We start from the raw sequence: 23,792 nt of genomic DNA, 5'->3' as shown, positions 1-23,792 counted from the left end.
GAGCGGGCCGGGGATGGGCTCCGCGGGCCTGTGCGGTGGCCGCGTGCTGGGGAGGCGACGTGGAGGCGGGGGAGGCGACGTGGCGGCGCCCGGTTGGCCGGGGCGACGCCTCAGGTGGCGGCGCAGCCAATGGCTACACGCCAAGTGGCGCCCGCGAGGTGGAGAGCGGCGGTGCAGGCGAGGAGGGGCGACAAGTGGCGGCGGGGAAGAGGGCCGGCGCGGAATTTGAGGAAGATGCGGCTAGGAGGTAGGGGAAGGGCTAGGAGATGCCCAAAATGGCATGAGGGGGTCTATATATAGGGTAAAAGCTAGGGTTTGGGTTTAGGGGGGTTTTCGAAGCCCTCCGATCGCGATCCGACGGATCCGATCGAGGGGGAGGTTAGACAGGCCTGGGAGAGGTTGGTGGGCTGTGTTTAGATGGGCTAGGCTTGAGGGGAGAGAAGAGAAGTGCAACCCGGCAGCAGTCTCGGAGATCGAAACGTCCGACGAAAGTACCGGCAACGGACCGCTATACATTTAACCGTTGGGCTATCAAATGGACTCTGAATGCGACGAAACTTGGCAGGCGGCCTGTCTACACTATAATAAGACCGCATGACAAGTTGCAACCCATTCCGAGAACATTTTTATGCCACTTATAAAATAATATTTCGGAGGTACCGCGGGCGCGTGCGAGTGTGGTCGGGCTCAGAACGGACAACGGAGAGAACCGGCGGAACACGAACGGATGCAAGTTTTGAAAAACATGCGGATGAAATGCAGATGAAGCGCAGATGATGACATGAGACGAGATGCATAACAAGAACAAAATGCAAAACAACAGACAAAAACCCAACCACGGAGGAAATAATATATAGCATCTCCGGAAAAGGCAAGAGTTGGAGTTACGAATATGGAAAGTTGCATCCGGGGCGTTACAACACTCCACCATTATGAGAGGATCTCGTCCCGAGATCTAGGATGGCACCGGAGGGAAAACAGAAAGGAAGAGAAGAGGTAAAACTAAGTTGCTTCTTCGACCAATGAGTGAAACCACGAACCTTGAGAGGTTGAGCAAAATGAAGAAAGAAAACAACAAAGATGAACAAAGTTGAAAACACTCCGTTAGAAAAGAGGAACAAGGAACATTCGAGAACCTTGTAGGTTTAGTGATAAGATAGATATTGAAACCACTCCGATTAAAACTAGATGGAGAAGGAATAAGATTGATATAATTTGGGCAGCACTCCGGTTGAACATGGAAGGAATAGAGCATGAACTTGAGAAGAAGGGATGATACTTGATGAGATCAACAACACGCTGCCTCCGGAACTAAAGAATAGAAGCTAGATTGTTGGGATAAAAGGGACGGAGAAGAAAATGAAATCTTCTGCCACAAATGAACTTGGAAAGCATCCTTGCAAAGAAGGATTGAACGAAGTTGTTGGAAAATCAACAACGAAAAACACAAGTTTGTAGTGGGCTTATGGGAAACTTCTCAAAATGATGAGGTGACAACCCGCCACTAACAGAAACAATTGATTGTTTGAGATCAAAGAAGAGATGAAAACTGCTTTCGCCGAGAGGATAGGAGAAAACTTGGATCATTGATAAGCACCACAATAGAAACATTCCTTAGGGAAGGCTTTAGGTGAAATATAACCCAAGATAACTCCAACAAAGAGATTGATGGATTTAAAATACCTCATGATCGAAGAGAAAAATGATGGTTTTTAAAATATCTCATTCTTGACAACATGTGAATCATGAAACACGAACTCAAATTGTCAAGACTGACATAACACCACCTCAAGAGATAAGGTAGAAGGAATTGCACTTCGAAATGCAAAAGAAGAATACTTGAACTCCTCAAAACAAGACATGTGTTGAGCACCGTGTTTATTTTTGAGTATAACTTGGCAGATCATAGATTCGAGAGAAATCTTGAAGAACAATTGAAGAATGAAAAGAATCCTTGATGAACCACCATGTAGAGCCTCCATGAAGAACTCGGGTAATGAAAGGATGATAGAAAGAAAGAGAAGTTGGAAACACAAGGTGAAGCCTTGCAATGATTTAGATGGAGCTTTGCGATGATATAACCGAGAGAACTTGGAACTTCGGAAAGAAAAGATGAATACTAGAACTGAGAATTACTTCATCATGGACAATCTCCGGAAGAAGGAATTAATCACTTGGATGAAACAAGAATAAGAATTATGTCATGCCTATCCTTCACCAATTTAAATTGATGACAAGCAACGGATTTGGCATACTACTTATTCTCGTAGAAAGGATTAAGAGGGATATAGCGTAAACTTGAGAAGGTATTAATGAAACCACCAGTAGGATTTGGAAACAACAAATGAATTGACATGATAACGAAGGAAGTGAAATGTTGAACGAACCACCGTAAGAATAGAAAATGAAAGAAGTAAAGGGGTGAATCACCGGTAAAAATTAGAGAACGAATGAAGATACTTGAGGGAATTTGATACAAGAGAACGAAGAGATCACGAGCTGATTAGAGGTTATTTAAACGATGCACCGGTAAGATTTGGAGAATGATAGCTACACGCTGAGAATGAAGAATTATGACATGATGGCCTTCGGAGGAAAGAAATGGAAACAACTCATGAAATGCTCCGGATGGTAAGAAAAGAATTGTCACAATCAAAACAATTATGAGGATAGCATGAAGCTAGAATCGCGAGTCTTTGAGAGAACGGATAAGATTTGGAGGAAAACTCTTCTTCGGTCTTCAAAATCCGAGAATGATGAGGAGAAACACCACCATGAATTGTTGAGACACTCCGGAAGGATTAAAAAAAAGGTTTAGCCAAAGATGAAAATAATTTGAAAACGGCCTTGGAAACGATTTGACTGATGAAATTCATTCTTACGTCAAACTCGAAAAGAATTAGGAATGGCTCCGGAATAATTAGAAGAGTCAGGTAAGATCCTGGGAAAAGACCTGTGGGTTAGGGCCCACTAAAAGAAAACACCGTTGGAAATGATTTTAAAGAAAGATTGCACCGGTTGAATTAAATAGCTTGAATGAGATAACAACTCAAAATAACTTGAACAGATAGAGAATGGAAGCACGAATCTTCTGAGATATCTTCAGCACTCCGAATAAGAATAAAGAGAGGTGAACTATTAAGAGGTGCACCGACGTGGAAAAACATTTGAAACGAGGAAAAGGTTATGATCAACACCGAAAGCTTGAATTGGATCCACCAGAAAAGAATATGAGGATGAAGATTGATGAACTTGAAACTGTTGAGCATCTACATGGGAAATCACCGGATAAGAACATTGATTGAAAAGAGTGAAGAGACTTCACATGAATAAAAGGATACTTGGTTAAAAAATCTGAGTCCTTGAAGAAAAGGGTGGGAGGGCAGGGAAAACAAAGGCAACTTGGGGAAAATGAAACAAACACCGTTGAGAAAACTTAGAGTTGATTTTGCGGATGTTGAAAATGATCGGGTCCACTTGAAGAGAAGCACACCGGTTGAAAAGAATTGACATGACAATCTCAATGATCAAGAAGGCTTAGTACTCCCATATAAATATGAGAACACCACTTCAAAAGTATGGAATCAACACTTGACTTCGAAGCAACTCGAATACCACAATTAAAACAAAACAAAGGATTTGCTTGCAGAATAAGCCGGAACAAACATATGATAGAGATTTACCCAAATCCATATCATGCATCTGTCGGAAAGATATTCTAGGAGCTACTTGAATTCCCACCTATAAACTCCCGAAACTTTCTGGTTATGCAATCTGGTGTTGGGGATACAGGGGAAGCAATATATCTCACCCAAACTAACAATACCTACATCCAAGCTGTATCCATCCGTCAACACATAACCAAGAAACCTTCGGAAATCGTGTACCTCAACCTTCGAAAAGCATCCGTTATACAAGCTATGGCAATACTCCCGAACTCCCCAGTACTGGGTGACGTCGAGGTTATCTCACCAACAACTGCATAAAAGAGATTTTCGATGTCGGCAAAACTCAGGTATTCCAGAACTGCAACGATAAAATTGTGACGACAACACCTCGGAGCTCAACTCCCCGGGTCAATGCCACATAATAGACAGGAGGCACCAAGAACAATGTTCTCATCACAAAACAATAGGAATGATTCCAAGATACCCGCGTGATTGTAAAAAAAATTTAGTGAAATTTGAGGAGAGGAAATTCAAAACATCTACGTCAGGAGACCTCACCAGAGCGACGAAGGGGGCTGAGGAGTAAAAAGAATCCTACTCTCCGATATATATAATCCTAAGACTCAAAATAGTTTTCTTCTAGACTCAACAACGGCCAACAATCAAGGGGGCTCCTATGGTCGGTCGAGGCTCTGATTACCAACTTGTCACGCCCAATATGCGACCCTATCCAAAAGGAACTCGAAGGTCCCACCAAGGATAGACCCGCATATTGAAACGCTTTTGCAAGGTGGATATCATTACATCAACATTACATAATAGATGGGGATACATACAAGAGGCATACAATGCCACACGAATACAACATCACAATACATAAGAGCAATATCCGACTTCGGATGAAACACAAACAGAAACTCAACGACATCCACACTGCTAGCCCAGGCTGCCGACCTGGAACCTATCCCCTGATCGAAGAAGCAGAAGAAGAACTCCAAAACAAGTAAACCATCGCTCTCGCGTCATGATCATCGCATGAACCTGTACCTGCAACTGTTGTTGTAGTAATCTGTGAGCCATGAGGACTCAGCAATCCCATTACCATGGGTATCAAGACTAGAAAAGCTTAAAGGGAAAGGAAGGGGTAAAATGGTGAGGTTGCAACAGCGACTAAGCAAGTATGGTGGCTAACATACGCAAATAAGAGCGAGAAGAGAGCAAGCGGAACGGTCGTGAAGCTAGCAATGATCAAGAAGTGATCCTGAACTCCTACTTACGTCAAACATAACCCAAAGACCGTGTTCACTTCCCGGACTCCGCCGAAAAGAGACCATCACGGCTACACACACGGTTGATGCGTTTTAATTCGGATCTAGTGTCAAGTTATCTACAACCGGACATTAACAAATTCCCATCTGCCTATAACCGCAGGCATGGCTTTCGAAAGATTATACCCTGCAGGGGTGTCCCAACTTAGCCCATGACAAGCTCTCGCGATCAACGAAGGAATAGACCTTCTCCCAGGAAGACCCGATCAGACTCGGAATCCCGGTTTACAAGACATTTCAACAATGGTAAAACAAGACCAGCAAGACCGCCCGATGCGCCGACAATCCCGATAGGAGCTGCACATATCTCGTTCTCAGGGCAACACCGGATGAACACTACGTACAACTAAAACCAGCCCTCGAGTTTCCCCGAGGTGGCGCTGCAAGTGGCTCTGGTTCGGACCAACACTTAGACAAGCACTGGCCCGGGGGGGGCTGTAATAAAGATGACCCTTGGGTTAATTACTCCCAAGGGAAATATAGGTGGTGGTGAGGCAAATGGTAAAATCAATGTTGGGCCTTGCTGGAGGAGTTTTATTCAAAGCGAACTGTCAAGGGGGTCCCATAAATCACCCGACCGCGTAAGGAACGCAAAATCCGGGAACATAACACCGTTATGACGGAAACTAGGGCGGCAAGAGTGGAACAAAACACCAGGCATAAGGCTGAGCCTTCCATCCTTTACCAAGTATATAGATGCATTAATAATATAAGAGATATTGTGATATCCCAACCAAAATCATGTCCACCATGGAGAAATCTTCAACTTAACCTGCAACTAGCAACGCTATAAGAGGGCTGAGCAAAGTGGTAACATAGCCAAGCAACGGTTTGCTAGGAAGGGTGTCAAAGGTTAGAGGTTCATGGCATTTGGGAGGCTTGATGAGCAAAAGATAGGTAAAGCAGCATAGCGATAGAACGAAGCAACTAGCATAGCAATGATAGTAGTGAAATCCAGGGTAGCGGTCATCTTGCTTGAAATCCCGCAAGGAAGAAGAACGAGTCCATGAAGTAGACGAACCAACGTAGTTGAACGAATCCTCACAAATGCAACGTTACCGGAACTAAGAAGCAACACCGGAAAGAAACAAACAACATGGTAAACACACAAGCATAATCATGATATGATGCACAATCAAGTATGATGCATGTCCGGTTTAAAGAGGCATGGCATGGCAAACTGCAACACACAATACTACAAATTAAGTGGAGCTCAATATGCAACGAGTTGCATATTGATGAAACACCACATGACTTATTTAGTTCTCTCTCGTTTAGGTACTCAACAATATTAAATGTTATTAAACATGGCAAGAGGTAAAGCATAATAAAACTACCTATCTAGGCAAATTTAAATGAGGCCGGAAGTTACAAACAACAATTCCGGAAAATCCCCATATGCATATTTTAGATTCGGTACTGTTCTGCCCTAAACACAATTTTAATGTTGTTAAACAACAACATAAAGTGAACCATGTTAAACTAGGCATTTTTCCACCCCATTTACATATAAAGTTTAATTAAAACCGAGCTACGGTTATTTAGTTATGAATTAAAGCATTTTAACATGGCATTATGCAAAATAAACACAAACAGCATGTTAAACATTTTTAACATAGATGAAAGTGGCATATTATTAATCTACACAATTTTCTGAGCATTTTACATATATGAATTATTTTAATCCGATGCACCATTTGTGAGTTTTTATATGCATGAAATCTAGGGGGTTTTCTGTAAAAACAGGTAAATCACTGGTTAAAAGGCTAAATTCGCAGATCTGGAAAAAAAACGTATGCGGGCTGAATCTGCAGTTGGGGCCAACAACGCACAGGGGCGAGGCTGCTCACCAGGCCTCATGGGCCGGTCGGTGGAGGAGGTCGAAGCAGGCCGGATCTGGCGCGACTTGGCCTTGCTGGAAGCTGGGCCGACCGGAAGGGGCGCTGGGCCTGGGGGCGATGCGGCTAGGCCTTGAGGCCTGCGAATCTGGAGCTGGGCTGGATCGGTTCGACGGGAAGCAGGGGAGGCAGCAGGCGCGGCGGTGCTGAGGACTCCGGCGGCGAGGCATGGAGGTCGACGGTGAGAGGGGAACCGCGGGGAAGGCGAGGGACGATCGGGATCCGCCAGATCCGGTGGTGGGGAACCCGTTCCCGGCGACGGCGAGGACCACTGACGACGGGCGGAGCTCCATGGCTTCCTGTAGAGTGGGAGGGAGAGAGAGATCGTGAGAGTTAGAGAAGGCCAGAGGAGAGGGGAGACGGGGAGGCGCTACCTGGCGGAGGCGGCGGCCACGATCTCCGGTGGGGACTGACTCCGGTGACCCGCCGGAGCAGGGAACGACGACGGGAGGCGAGGTCGGGGCATGGCGGCGGCGGGGCTGACGGGAGAAGGGCTCGGGGAGCCGGGCAGCGCTCGCTCGGGCGGATCCGGGGCCATCGCGGCCCAGAGCGGGCCGGGGATTGGCTCTGCGGGCCTGTGCGGTGGCCGCGTGCTGGGGAGGCGACGTGGAGGCGGGGGAGGCGACGTGGCGGCGCCCGGTTGCCCGGGGCGACGCCTCAGGTGGCGGCGCAGCCAATGGCTACACGCCAAGTGGCGCCCACGAGGTGGAGAGCGGCGGTGCAGGCGAGGAGGGGGCGACAAGTGGCGGCGGGGAAGAGGGCCGGCGCGGAATTTGAGGAAGATGCAGCTAGGAGGTAGGGGAAGGGCTAGGAGATGCCCAAAATGGCATGAGGGGGTCTATATATAGGGTAAAAGCTAGGGTTTGGGTTTAGGGGGGTTTTCGAAGCCCTCCGATCGCGATCCGACGGATCCGATCGAGGGGGAGGTTAGACAGGCCTGGGAGAGGTTGGTGGGCTGTGTTTAGATGGGCTAGGCTTGAGGGGAGAGAAGAGAAGTGCATCCCGGCAGCAGTCTCGGAGATCGAAACGTCCGACGAAAGTACCGGCAACGGTACCGCTATACATTTAACCGTTGGGCTATCAAATGGACTCCGAATGCGACGAAACTTGGCAGGCGGCCTGTCTACACTATAATAAGACCGCACGACAAGTTGCAACCCATTCCGAGAACATTTTTATGCCACTTATAAAATAATATTTCGGAGGTACCGCGGGCGCGTGCGAGTGTGGTCGGGCTCAGAACGGACAACGGAGAGAACCGGCGGAACACGAACGGATGCAAGTTTTGAAAAACATGCGGATGAAATGCAGATGAAGCACAGATGATGACATGAGACGAGATGCATAACAAGAACAAAATGCAAAACAACAGACAAAAACCCAACCACGGAGGAAATAACATATAGCATCTCCGGAAAAGGCTAGAGTTGGAGTTACGAATATGGAAAGTTGCATCCGGGACGTTACATACAGCTAGCCCACCACAGCTCGCTCCTCCTCTCCCCTTCTCTATTTTGTGTTCGGTTGTGTCAAACTTGATATTGTAGATACTATTTAGATAATTCTAGATTTATGTGATAGAAATATGTTCAGAGAAGGTGCACTCAGATAATTGGCTGGATTAACTCTAAATTTAAGTGGTCCTTTTGACATTTTTTCAGTTTAATCATGTAACACCCATGTGCTGGTATGTTCCAGTCCTTGTGAAATGCATCATTTATGTGTATGAAATGCATTCCCATATTGAATCTTCTAAGATTTCCCAGCTCTGTTGTTCTTGTATTGGAATGGTTAGATATGTGCTGCTGAACATAGAATAATGCTCTTAGGAATGCTTGTCTGGTTTTACTCGGCTTCTCTTTTTAAGCTAATACAAAAAATAGTAGCTGAGTATATGCAAAATTGGTCTGGTGCCACAGTAAAAACACGATTTCAGAATAGTACCACCACATAGTCTAAGTTCATTTTAATAACACCATGAGACATTAAAATACTATCTGCCTATACCACTTTAGTCTTAACCTTTAGGCCGTTATGTGCCCTGCAACCACAACATAACCCTTTCGACTTATTTGCCTCGTGTGTTAATTAGAGATTTCCTAAAATCTCTGGCTACCGAATAATTCCAAGGTGGTATGTGTTAATCATTTATTCGGCACTGCAATAGATGTAATTTTTGTGTTGGATATGCATTGTTCATTTTCCTAGTTCATTGACATGGTTATCTGTTTGTATCTGCAGGATTTCTCAACGCTGATTTTATTAAGACATTAAAAGCCAATAATACTGAAGTATTCCTTGTGTCCGGAGGTTTCCGGCAAATGATCAAGGTATATCTTCACTAAACGGCTGCACGAACAGTACGTTTGGAATCTGGATTATCAGAACATAGTCAAATTTGCATGTCCTTGAAACATCTTCAAATTTTGTGACATACACACACACCAAGATGCTTTTAAGATATCCATAGTTTGAATACAGAAAATGGTTCTAAATTTTCCGTCTGTATTATTTGTTTTTTTTGAGAGAACGTCGGCCTTTATTAATCATGTAAACACATTACAGAGAGTCTCTCGGATACAAACCGGAGCAGAGTCATAAAAAAAAGATTCACAGAGTTCAAACTAGACCTAGCTAAGACATGAGCTAAGACATTACAGTGCCGACGAACATGCTTGAAAGAAACAGACGACAAAGCACCACAGGCCGTCCTGATGTCAGAAACGATCGAGCCCACCACGGATCGGTCACGGGTCGACGAGAGCAGCCTTTGAATCACCGAGAGGCAGTCAGACTGGAAGATGACATGCATGTAGTTCTGCTGACGAGCCAAAGCTGCAGCACGGCGAAGAGCGAGCGCCTCAGCCAACTCCGAGGACGAGACTCCCGGCAGAGGTTTAGAGGCCGCTGCCACACACCGGCCGGTGTGGTCCTACACCACAACGCCTACAGCCGATGCGTTGTGCTCCAAGCTGACCGCAGCATCAGCAGAAAGGAGCAGCGATCCATGTGGAGGAGGAGACCAGCTGGAGCAAGACGCCGGAGTCACCTGGGAACCAGCAACTGCAGATTTGAAAAGATGCATAAAAATCATATCAATGTAACCACGCACCCTTGCCGTTGTTCGTTTGGGGGAAGGTGTTGGGTTACGTAGTAATTTCAAAAAATTTCCTACGTACACGCAAGATCATGTGATGCATAGCAACGAGGGGAGAGTGTTGTCTACGTACCCAACGCAGACCGACTGCGGAAGTGATGACACGACGTAGAGGAAGTAGTCGTACGTCTTCACGATCCAACCGATCAAGCACCGAAACTACGGCACCTCCGAGTTCGAGCACACGTTCAGCTCGATGACGATCCCCGGACTCCGATCCAGCAAAGTGTCAGGGAAGAGTTCCGTCAGCACGACAGCGTGGTGACGATCTTGATGAACTACAGCAGCAGAGCTTCGCCTAAACTCCGCTACAGTATTATCAAGGTATATGGTGGCAGGGGCACCACACACGGCTAAGGAATAGATCACATGGATCAACTTGTTGTGTCTTTGGTGCTAGCCCTGCCCCTCTATTTATATGTTGAGCCCCGGGGTCGAAACTTGGAGCAAAAGCCTCCTCAAAGTCGGTTTTGCCCGAAAGGCAAGAGTCCCACTCGGACTCCAGGACCAAACGCCACAATCCTTGGCGTCTGGCCCAGACGCCATGGGCCTCGGCGTCTGGCCCAGGGCCAGACGCCAGGGTCTCCGGCGTTTGGCCCCCTGGCCTCCGCAAAACTCCTTTTTGCACCGATCTAAAGCCTCATGGGCTTGACCCCTTGGCCTAACCATATCATCCAATATATGAATCTTTACGTCTCGACCATTTCGAGACTCCTCGTCATGTCCCCGATCTCATCCGGGACTCCAAACTCCTTCGGTTCATCAAAACATGTAAACTCATAATATAACTGTCATCGTAACCTTAAGCGTGCGGACCCTACGGGTTCGAGAACAATGTAGACATGACCGAGACATGTCTCCGGTCAATAACCAATAGCGGGACCTGGATGCCCATATTGGCTCCTACATATTCTACGAAGATCTTTATCGGTCAGACCGCATAACAACATACGCTGTTCCCTTTGTCATCGGTATGTTACTTGCCCGAGATTCGATCGTCGGTATCCAATACCTAGTTCAATCTCGTTACTGGCAAGTCTCTTTACTCATTCCGTAATACATCATCTCACAACTAACATATTAGTTGCAGTGCTTGCAAGGCTTATGTGATGTGCATTACCGAGAGGGCCCAGAGATACCTCTCCGACAATCGGAGTGACAAATCCTAATCTCGAAATACGCCAACCCAACATCTACTTTTGGAGACACCTGTAATGCTCCTTTATAATCACCTAGTTACGTTGTGACGTTTGGTAGCACCCAAAGTGTTCCTCTGGCAAACGGGAGTTGCATAATCTCATAGTCATAGGAACATGTATAAGTCATGAAGAAAGCAATAGCAACATACTAAACGATCAGGTGCTAAGCTAATGGAATGGGTCATGTCAATCAGATCATTCAACTAATGATGTGATCTCGTTACTCAAATAACAACTCATTGTTCATGGTCAGGAAACATAACCATCTTTGATTAACGAGCTAGTCAAGTAGAGGCATACTAGTGACACTTTGTTTGTCTATGTATTCACACATGTATTATGTTTCCGGTTAATACAATTCTAGCATGAATAATAAACATTTATCATGATTATAAGGAAATAAATAATAACTTTATTATTGCCTCTAGGGCATATTTCCTTCAGTCTCCCACTTGCACTAGAGTCAATAATCTAGATTACACTATAATGATTCTAACACCCATGGAGCTTTGGTGCTGATCATGTTTTGCTCGTGGAAGAGGCTTAGTCAACGGGTCTGCAACATTCAGATCCGTATGTATCTTGCAAATCTCTATGTCTCCCACCTGGACCAGATCCCGGATGGAGTTGAAGCGTCTCTTGATGTGTTTGGTCCTTTTGTGAAATCTGGATTCCTTTGCCAAGGCAATTGCACCAGTATTGTCACAAAAGATTTTCATTGGACCCGATGCATTAGGTATGACACCTAGATCGGATATGAACTCCTCCATCTAGACTCCTTCGTTTGCTGCTTCCGAAGCAGCTATGTACTCCGCTTCACATGTAGATCCCGCTACGACGCTTTGTTTAGAACTGCACCAACTGACAGCTCCACCGTTTAAAGTAAACACGTATCCGGTTTGCGATTTAGAATCGTCCGGATCAGTGTCAAAGCTTGCATCAACGTAACCTTTTACGGTGAGCTCTTTGTCACCTCCATATACGAGAAACATGTCCTTAGTCCTTTTCAGGTATTTTAGGATGTTCTTGACCGCTGTCCAGTGATCCACTCCTGGATTACTTTGGTACCTCCCTGCTAAACTTATAGCAAGGCACACATCAGGTCTGGTACACAGCATTGCATACATGATAGAGCCTATGGCTGATGCATAGGGAACATCTTTCATATTCTCTCTATCTTCTGCAGTGGTCGGGCATTGAGTCTTACTCAACTTCACACCTTGTAATACAGGCAAGAATCCTTTCTTTGCTTGATCCATTATGAATTTCTTCAAAATTTTGTCAAGGTATGTGCTTTGTGAAAGTCCAATTAAGCGTCTTGATCTATCTCTATAGATCTTAATGCCTAATATGTAAGCAGCTTCACCGAGGTCTTTCATTGAAAAACTTTTATTCAAGTATCCCTTTATGCTATCCAGAAATTCTATATCATTTCCAATCAGTAATATGTCATCCACATATAATATCAGAAATGCTACAGAGCTCCCACTCACTTTCTTGTAAATACAGGCTTCTCCGAAAGTCTGTATAAAACCAAATGCTTTGATCACACTATCAAAACGTTTATTCCAACTCCGAGAGGCTTGCACCAGTCCACAAATGGATCGCTGGAGCTTGCACACTTTGTTAGCTCCCTTTGGATCGACAAAACCTTCCGGTTGCATCATATACAACTCTTCTTCCAGAAATCCATTCAGGAATGTAGTTTTGACATCCATCTGCCAAATTTCATAATCATAAAATGCGGCAATCGCTAACATGATTCGGACGGACTTAAGCATCGCTACGGGTGAGAAGGTCTCATCGTAGTCAATCCCTTGAACTTGCCGAAAACCTTTTGCGACAAGTCGAGCTTTGTAGACAGTAACATTACCATCAGCGTCAGTCTTCTTCTTAAAGATCCATTTATTCTCAATTGCTTGCCGATCATCGGGCAAGTCAACCAAAGTCCATACTTTGTTCTCATACATGGATCCCATCTCAGATTTCATGGCTTCAAGCCACTTTGCGGAATCTGGGCTCACCATCGTTTCTTCATAGTTCGTAGGTTCATCATGATCTAGTAGCATGACCTCCAGAACAGGATTACCGTACCACTCTAGTGCGGATCTTACTCTGGTTGATCTACGAGGTTCAGTAGTATCTTGATCTGAAGTTTCATGATCATTATCATTGGCTTCCTCACTAACTGGTGTAGGTGTCACTGAAACAGTTTTCTGTGATGAACTACTTTCCAGTAAGGGAGCAGGTACAGTTACCTCATCAAGTTCTACTTTCCTCCCACTCACTTCTTTCGAGAGAAACTCCTTCTCTAGAAATGATCCATTCTTAGCAACGAATGTCTTGCCTTCGGATCTGTGATAGAAGGTGTACCCAACAGTTTCCTTTGGGTATCCTATGAAGACACATTTCTCCGATTTGGGTTCGAGCTTATCAGGTTGAAGTTTTTTCACATAAGCATCACAGCCCCAAACTTTAAGAAACGACAACTTTGGTTTCTTGCCAAACCACAGTTCATAAGGCGTCGTCTCAACGGATTTTGATGGTGCCCTATTTAACGTGAATGCGGCCGTCTCTAAAGCATATCCCCAAAATGATAGCGGTAAATCAGTAAGAGACATCATAGATCGCACCATATCTAGTAAAGTACGATTACGACGTTCGGACACACCATTTCGCTGTGGTGTTCCGGGTGGCGTGAGTTGCGAAACTATTCCACAGTTTTTCAAATGTACACCAAACTCGTAACTCAAATATTCTCCTCCACGATCAGATCGTAGAAACTTTATTTTCTTGTTACGATGATTTTCAACTTCACTCTGAAATTCTTTGAACTTTTCAAATGTTTCAGACTTATGTTTCATTAAGTAGATATACCCATATCTGCTTAAATCATCTGTGAAGGTGAGAAAATAACGATATCCGCCACGAGCCTCAATATTCATCGGGCCACATACATCGATATGTATGATTTCCAACAAATCTGTTGCTCTCTCCATAGTACCGGAGAACGGTGTTTTAGTCATCTTGCCCATGAGGCACGGTTCGCAAGTACCAAGTGATTCATAATCAAGTGGTTCCAAAAGTCCATCAGTATGGAGTTTCTTCATGCGCTTTATACCGATATGACCTAAACGACAGTGCCACAAATAAGTTGCACTTTCATTATCAACTCTGCATCTTTTGGCTTCAACATTATGAATATGTGTATTACTACTATCGAGATTCAATAAGAATAGACCACTCTTCAAGGGTGCATGACCATAAAAGATATTACTCATATAAATAGAACAACCATTATTCTCTGATTTAAATGAATAACCGCCTCGCATTAAACAAGATCCAGATATAATGTTCATGCTCAACGCTGGCACCAAATAACAATTATTTAGGTCTAATATTAATCCCGAAGGTAGATGTAGAGGTAGCGTGCCGACCGCGATCACATCAACTTTGGAACCATTTCCCACGCGCATCGTCACCTCGTCCTTTGCCAGTGCCCGCTTATTCCGTAGTCCCTGTTTCGAGTTGCAAATATTAGCAACAGAACCAGTATCAAATACCCAGGTGCTACTGCGAGCTCTAGTAAGGTACACATCAATAACATGTATATCACATATACCTTTGTTCATCTTGCCATCCTTCTTATCCGCCAAATACTTGGGGCAGTTCCGCTTCCAGTGACCAGTCTGCTTGCAGTAGAAGCACTCAGTTTCAGGCTTAGGTCCAGACTTGGGTTTCTTCTCTTGAGCAGCAACTTGCTTGCCGTTCTTCTTGAAGTTCCCCTTTTTCTTCCCTTTGCCCTTTTTCTTGAAACTAGTGGTCTTGTTAACCATCAACACTTGATGCTCCTTCTTGATTTCTACCTCCGCAGCTTTCAGCATTGCGAAGAGCTCGGGAATAGTCTTGTTCATCCCTTGCATATTATAGTTCATCACGAAGCTCTTGTAGCTTGGTGGCAGTGATTGGAGAATTCTGTCAATAACGCAATCATCCGGAAGATTAACTCCCAATTGAATCAAGTGATTATTATACCCAGACATTTTGAGTATATGCTCACTGACAGAACTGTTCTCCTCCATCTTGCAGCTATAGAACTTATTGGAGACTTCATATCTCTCAATTCGGGCATTTGCTTGAAATATTAACTTCAACTCCTGGAACATCTCATATGCCCCATGACGTTCAAAACGTCGTTGAAGTCCCGATTCTAAGCCGTAAAGCATGGCACACTGAACTATCGAGTAGTCATCAGCTTTGCTCTGCCAGACGTTCATAACATCTGGTGTTGCTCCAGCAGCAGGCCTGGCACCCAGCGGTGCTTCCAGAACGTAATTTTTCTGTGCAACAATGAGGATAATCCTCAAGTTACGGACCCAGTCCGTGTAATTGCTACCATCATCTTTCAACTTTGCTTTCTCAAGGAACGCATTAAAATTCAACGGAACAACAGCACGAGCCATCTATCTACAATCAACATAAACAAGCAAGATACTATCAGGTACTAAGTTCATGATAAATTTAAGTTCAATTAATCATATTATTTAAGAACTCCCACTTAGATAGACATCCCCCTAATCCTCTAAGTGATTACGTGATCCAAATCAACTAAACCATGACCGATCATCACGTGAGATGGAGTAGTTTTCAATGGTGAACATCGTTATGTTGATCATATCTACTATATGATTCACGCTCGACCTTTCGGTCTCCGTGTTCCGAGGCCATATCTGCATATGCTAGGCTCGTCAAGTTTAACCTGAGTATTCTGCGTGTGCAAAACTGGCTTGCACCCGTTGTAGATGGACGTAGAGCTTATCACACCCGATCATCACGTGGTGTCTGGGCACGACGAACTTTGGCAACGGTGCATACTTAGGGAGAACACTTCTTGATAATTTAGTGAGAGATCATCTTATAATGCTACCGTCAATCAAAGCAAGATAAGATGCATAAAAAGATAAACATCACATGCAATCAATATAAGTGATATGATATGGTCATCATCATCTTGTGCTTGTGATCTCCATCTCCGAAGCACCGTCATGATCACCATCGTCACCGGCGCGACACCTTGATCTCCATCGTAGCATCATTGTTGTCTCGCCAATCTTATGCTTCCACGACTATCACTACCGTTTAGTAATAAAGTAAAGCATTACATCGCGATTGCATTGCATACAATAAAGCGACAACCATATGGCTCCTGCCAGTTGCCGATAACTCGGTTACAAAACATGATCATCTCATACAATAAAATTCAGCATCATGCCTTGACCATATCACATCACAACATGCCCTGCAAAAACAAGTTAGACGTCCTCTACTTTGTTGTTGCATGTTTTACGTGGCTGCTACGGGCTTAAGTAAGAACCAATCTCACCTACGCATCAAAACCACAACGATAGTTTGTCAAATAGACTCCGTTTTAACCTTCTCAAGGACCGGGCGTAGCCATACTCGGTTCAACTAAAGTTGGAGAGACAGTCGCCCGCAAGCCATCTATGTGCAAAGCACGTCGAGGGAACCGGTCTCGCGTAAGCGTACGCGTAAGGTTGGTCCGGGTCGTCTCGTCCAACAATACCGCCGAACCAAAGTATGACATGCTGGTAGGCAGTATGACTTGTATCGTCCACAACTCACTTGTGTTCTACTCGTGCATATAACATCAACATAAATAACCTAGGCTCGGATGCCACTGTTGGGTTTCGTAGTAATTTCAAAAATTTCCTACGCACACGCAAGATCATGGTGATGTATAGCAACGAGAGGGGAGAGTGTTGTCTACATACCCTTGTAGACCGTAAGCGGAAGCGTTAGCACAACGCGGTTGATGTAGTCGTACGTCTTCACGGCCCGACCGATCAAGCACCGAAACTACGGCACCTCCGAGTTCTAGCACACGTTCAGCTCGATGACGTCCCTCGAACTCCGATCCAGCCGAGTGTCGAGGGAGAGTTCCGTCAGCACGACGGCGTGGTGACGATCTTGATGTTCTACCGTCGCAGGGCTTCGCCTAAGCACCGCTACGATATTATCGAGGTGGACTATGGTGGAGGGGGGCACCGCACACGGCTAAGGAATAGATCACGTGGATCAACTTGTTGTGTCTTTGGTGCTAGCCCTGCCCCTCTATTTATATGTTGAGCCCCGGGGTCGAAACTTGGAGCAAAAGCCTCCTCAAAGTCGGTTTTGCCCGAAAGGCAAGAGTCCCACTCGGACTCCAGGACCAAACGCCACAATCCTTGGCGTCTGGCCCAGACGCCATGGGCCTCGGCGTCTGGCCCAGGGCCAGACGCCAGGGTCTCCGGCGTTTGGCCCCCTGGCCTCCGCAAAACTCCTTTTTGCACCGATCTAAAGCCTCATGGGCTTGACCCCTTGGCCTAACCATATCATCCAATATATGAATCTTTACGTCTCGACCATTTCGAGACTCCTCGTCATGTCCCCGATCTCATCCGGGACTCCGAACTCCTTCGGTTCATCAAAACATGTAAACTCATAATATAACTGTCATCGTAACCTTAAGCGTGCGGACCCTATTGGTTCGAGAACAATGTAGACATGACCGAGACACGTCTCCGGTCAATAACCAATAGCGGGACCTGGATGCCCATATTGGCTCCTACATATTCTACGAAGATCTTTATCGGTCAGACCGCATAACAACATACGTTGTTCCCTTTGTCATCGGTATGTTACTTGCCCGAGATTCGATCGTCGGTATCCAATACCTAGTTCAATCTCGTTACTGGCAAGTCTCTTTACTCGTTCCGTAATACATCATCTCACAACTAACATATTAGTTGCAGTGCTTGCAAGACTTATGTGATGTGCATTACCGAGAGGGCCCAGAGATACCTCTCCGACAATCGGAGTGACAAATCCTAATCTCGAAATACGCCAACCCAACATCTACTTTTGGAGACACCTGTAATGCTCCTTTATAATCACCCAGTTACGTTGTGACGTTTGGTAGCACCCAAAGTGTTCCTCTGGCAAACGGGAGTTGCATAATCTCATAGTCATAGGAACATGTATAAGTCATGAAGAAAGCAATAGCAACATACTAAACGATCAGGTGCTAAGCTAATGGAATGGGTCATGTCAATCAGATCATTCAACTAATGATGTGATCTCGTTACTCAAATAACAACTCATTGTTCATGGTCAGGAAACATAACCATCTTTGATTAACGAGCTAGTCAAGTAGAGGCATACTAGTGACACTTTGTTTGTCTATGTATTCACACATGTATTATGTTTCCGGTTAATACAATTCTAGCATGAATAATAAACATTTATCATGATTATAAGGAAATAAATAATAACTTTATTATTGCCTCTAGGGCATATTTCCTTCAGAAGGAGCTTCAGGCTCATTCCGGGCAGAGTTTCTGGCTTCCCAAATATGCCACAAAGTGACTGTAATGACGGATAAGTCTCGATCAGAGCCACGCTCCAGCAGGTTGAAGAGCCACTGCTTGGGAGAGGTGAAAGACGAGTGACATAACTTGATCCCGAACGCCACTTTGATCTCATCCCAGATTGCTCGGGCATGACTACAGAAGAGAAGCGCGTGTTCGAAACCTTCCTGACGACCACAGAAGAAGCAATTTGTCCTCGTGGGGACCTGACGCCGCTGCAATTGCTCACCGGAAGGAAGGCAGTCATGAGCAAGCCTCCAGAGCACAATTTTCATCTTGTTTGGGGCCTGAACTTTCCACAGCTTCTTCCACAAACGCTCTTCCATAGACCCGTCCGAAGGGAGGCCCCTGCCTCCAGCGCTTCGTTCAGACAAGAAACGAGCCATCCGAGCCATGTTGTAAGCAGACCGGACAGAGTACTCACCAAACCTTGTGAAAGGCCACCGAGCAAAATCCGATCCCCTCTCTAGGTTGATAGGAATTTGAAGTATGTCATTCGCCACTCCATCGGAGAAGAAAGCCCTCACAGATTCCTCATTCCAGCAACCATTATCCTCATCAATCAAACAGTGTACAGTTGCAGAAGCCGGAATCGGATAAAGGGGCTGCAGCAAAGCGGGAGGAGTAGAAGGCATCCAGTGATCTTTGAGGATATGTGTATTTCTCCCATCCCCAATCCCCCATTGCACCCTTCTTGAGCAGATCCCTACCATGCAGGATGGCCCACCAAGTGGCCGAGGCCGAGCCGGGAGCAGTAGCATTCCAAAAATCAGTAAATGGAAAATATCTCCCCTTTAAGACCTGCGCACAAAGTGATCCAGGGTCAGTTAGAAGGCACCATCCCTGTTTGCCGAGCATCGCCTGGTTAAAGAGTGCCATATCCCGGAAGCCCATGCCTCCGAGGGATTTCGGTGTAGTCAGCCACTCCCACGAGCACCAATGCATCTTCTTCCTACCATCCTCACGACCCCACCATTGATCAGACACAATCTGCCGGAATCTCTCACAGATAGCAACCGGCAAGCGAAAGCAACTTGAGATGAAGGTGGGAATATCTTGAGTCTTGGATTTGAGGAGAGTCTCAGTCCCTGCCCTGGACATAGGCCGGCCCGACCATCCATGAATATTCTGCCACGCTCTATTCGGGAGAAAGTTGAAAGTACTTGTGGGAGACCTGCCCACCTCCGTGGGCATACCCAGGTAAGAGCCATGAAACGTCTCATTCAATATTCCCAACTGATTTTTCACACGATGTCACGATCCTTTACCTCCGCCGGACAATGGTTTCCAAAGAACACCGCAGACTTATCTTTATTGATTGCCTGGCCCGAACCCGCATAGTATGAACTAAGAGTTGCCTCCAAAGATGCCACACTCTGAGGATCACTCTTAGCAAAGAAAATGCTATCATCTGCGAACAGGAGGTGTGAGATAGACGGGCCATGACGGCCGTTTCGAATCCCATGTAGCTTGCCACAAGCCTCCTTTTGGAAAAGCAGACCAGATAGACCTTCGGTGCATAAGAAAAAGAGATACGGGCTGATTGGGTCTCCTTGCCGAATACCACGAGATGGAATCACCGGTTGTGTAAGCTCTCCGTTGACTCTGACCGCATACCGAACGTTAGTCACACATCGCATAACAGTATCAATCCAGGAAGGAGCCAAACCTAGCTTGGTCAGGCATTGATGGAGGTAGCTCCACTCCACACGATCATAGGCCTTCATCATGTCAATTTTGAGTGCAAAGAAGGGTTTCTTCACTCGTTGTTTCCTGATAGTGTGTAGGCACTCATACGCAATCAGGGCATTATCCGTAATTAGCCTACCGGGAACAAAAGCACTCTGAGTCTCAGACACCACCACAGGCAGCAAGGACTTCAAACGGTTTGCTAAGACTTTGGATGCAATTTTATAGAGCACATTGCAAAGGCTGATAGGACGGAAATTCTTCAAGTGTTTTGGCCTGACCGTCTTCGGTATAAGAACAATGACCGAATCGCAAAAACCCTCTGGAATCGGTCTCCCCAGCAAGAAACCTCGAACAGCCTGACATATGTCCTCCCCCAGGAAGTTCCAATGGTGCTGGTAAAACAGAGCAGGGAAACCGTCAGGACCGGGGGCCTTAGTTGGTCCCATCTGAAACAACGCCGCCTTGATCTCCTCATCCGAATAAGACTTGCAAAGATCGGCATTCATCTCAGCAGTCACCTTGTGAGGAATAGCTTGTAAGACCTCATCAGCAGTCGGGCGAGGTTCCGAAGTGAAAAGCTTTTCATAGAATGACTGCACTAAGTCCTTGATCTGCCCTTGAGAATTACAGGTTGAACCATCCTCCCGGAGAACCGAGCGGATTCTGTTAGTTTTCCGTCTAGCCGACGCCCTAGCCTGGAAGAACTCAGTGTTACGGTCTCCTGCTTTTAGCCAGTCCACCCGAGAACGTTGACATTCCATGATTTCCTCACGCTCAAACAACTCACAAAGCTGACTCTCAATATGCTTTTCTTCCGAAAGAGATGCTGGGGAAGCCTGGGAAGCCCTGATAGAGGCCAGACGGCGCTCCATCTTACCAATCTTCTTGCGAATAGAGCCAAAGGCCTCCTTACTCCAGGAACGTAGAGAGCCCGCCACGCCTTTCAAACTTTCCCAAGTCGAACTCAAAGATGACAGGCACGCTCTACCTGCAGACCATGCTTGTTTGAGGGTCTCCTTATAATCGGATGCTCTCAGCCACATCGCTTCAAATCTAAAACCATGTTGCACCAGGGTAGTGTTGCGCTGTCGGGAACCGCGATCCAGGCAATATGTTTCTTCCCATGATCTAAAAGCAACAATTCCTCTTTTCTTCACTTTGGAACATTTTAAATTTAATTTTGTGGCTGAAGTTTCACATAGGGGTCAACAAAGGTGTATTTAGGCCCAAACTTACAGAGTTGTAACAACAGAGGTGTATTTAACCAAACTAATGTTACCTTATTTAAAAAATTTCTCGAGATTAAACATTCACAGAGACCTAATTAAGATTGATTAAACTATTCTTATATTATATGTTTGTTGGTGAAGTATCAAGTGAAAATGGCCATTCAATGAAAACTGGAAAACTTTCCTCGTATGCCTTTGGATCACGAATGTATGATATAGATCAGAGGTGGGAATCCCACCAGCCACTTAACCACACTTTTCCCGAGAACCCCCTGCCCGTACGTGCTAGCTTGGTATGGGTTCAGAAAATAGAACAAATCATGTTCAATCTGTGCTGCCATGGAGCCTCATCCCACGCCGATCTCCATGTGCGTTGGCCCTCCGGCGGACGTGTGCCCTTGCTCTCCAACGGCTCCATCCTCGAGCACTCTTCCTCGCCCTCCAATGGTTCCGTCCAGGAGAGCTCCCCCTCCGCCGGCAGTGATCCCCCACCTTCGCCGGCCCCGACCATGATTCAAATGCTCGAATGTTAATTGAGAACCTTTGGAAGAGGAAGAAATTCTACCAAGGGTTCTTCTTGAGTATGTTCTTGGTGATGCAAATCGGCTGACACATGTATTTTACTAGGAGATTATCATTTGCTAGGATTATGATGCAGTCCTGAATGACAACTTAGATGGCCTTGTATCTCTGAATATTTGTACTGAAGCTCATTGGTACTCATGCCGACATTTTGCTAGGGAGATTATTGTTTTATCTCTGAATATTTGTACTGAAGCTCATGTGTTGGAGTTGGCCTTGTATCTCTGAATATTTGTACTGAAGCTCATTGGTACTCATGCCGACATTTTGCTAGGGAGATTATTGTTTTATCTCTGAATATTTGTACTGAAGCTCATGTGTTGGATGAATTTTGGATGGCCTTGTATCTCTGAATATTTGTACTGAAGCTCATGTGTTGAATCAATTTTAGATGGCCTTGTATCTCTGAATGTTTGTACTGGAGCTCTTGGAAGCCTGTGTCAATATTTTGCCAGGAGATTATCATTTTATCTCTGGATATTTGTACTGAAGCTCACTTGTTTGATGCATTTTAGATGGCCTTGTAGCTCTTAGTAGGGGTTTTCAGGAAAAGTGTGGTTAAGTGTTCTATCTTTTCAGTGTATGTGTGTTATGTGTGTTCTGATCCATTTTATGCACCTCCACATACATATCATCATCTGTGTGTGTTGCGGCTTGTGAGGGACAAAAAGGAGGTCGATATGAAATTATGGAAGAGCAAGGGAGGCCGGAAGAATTGTGCACTTCTACCCTTTCTACTAACGCATCATAGCATCTGATCTTTACCCACGTTGTTGGGACCGGCACCCTCGCGTCAAGGCGCGATCACGATGTAGTGGGAGAAGATCTGTGGGCTTTTTGTAATTTACCCGTAGGTTTAGCATTTGCCTTTATTATATCAACACCATCATATGCTTCTTAGTTAAATTTTTTAAATGTTTAAATTCAAATTTATTGAAATTTGTTAGGAGTAACAACATTTTGCATGCATACAAGTAGCCCCAACAAACTATGTTATGCCTAAGACTTTAGTTATCTATTCTGAGTTGCGGATCATCTGCAAGTTATGTGCTGTTGTATATATTTGGTGCTAAACCTATCGTGAAACATGCTTTCTATGTTCATACATTGTTAAGCAGCTTATCGTGTGCATACAAACGTTTTGACCGGCACCCTCGCGCCAAGGCGCGATTCCGATCTAGTATTTGAGAGTTGGGGCGACTGCGGAGTAAACTAATACATTTTTTTGAATTGGAGTAAACTAATACTACCAATAGAGGAGCGACTAAGTTCACAGGAGTAAAACTTTCGGGTCGATTAGTGACTAGAACCTGGACCCACAGACCAGTTTCCCTCCGCATCGCCGCATTTTGTTCCCTTTTTCATTTGAGTAAAATGCAAGCGCGGTCCTAATTCTTTCCCAAAAGTGTCGACTGGGTCCTAATTCTTTCAAAATGCACATCTGGGTCCTAAATCTTTTTAAGTTGTTCACCCGAGGTCCTAATTTCGTCTGACGGCTGCTGACCAGCTCGCGTGGCGCTTTGACCGCTGCCACGTCGACTCGAGGGCCCACGCGGGATAACGACCAGCCATGTATTTTTTCAAAAGAGCCCCCCAACCCTAATCTCTCCAC

At 45.3% G+C, this 23,792-nt stretch overlaps 1 protein-coding gene across 5 annotated transcripts in view; it reads left to right on the top strand.

The window, feature by feature from the left end:
* LOC123136316 (probable LRR receptor-like serine/threonine-protein kinase At4g20450) overlaps window positions 1–23,792 on the top strand; it is a 39,443-nt gene that overhangs the window by 5,436 nt on the left and 10,215 nt on the right. For all 5 annotated transcript variants that reach the window (XM_044555676.1, XM_044555675.1, XM_044555673.1 and 2 more), the window contains one exon: window positions 9,136–9,254. The gene's annotated coding sequence lies outside the window, so the exon portion shown is untranslated. The remainder of the gene's footprint in view (window positions 1–9,135; window positions 9,255–23,792) is intronic.

The sequence above is a fragment of the Triticum aestivum genome, chromosome 6B (genome assembly GCF_018294505.1).
Source record: "Triticum aestivum cultivar Chinese Spring chromosome 6B, IWGSC CS RefSeq v2.1, whole genome shotgun sequence".
Classification (NCBI taxonomy): Eukaryota; Viridiplantae; Streptophyta; class Magnoliopsida; order Poales; family Poaceae; genus Triticum; species Triticum aestivum.
The sequence above is the reverse complement of the archived record's forward strand: the minus strand, read 5'-3'. Positions and strand labels throughout refer to the sequence as shown.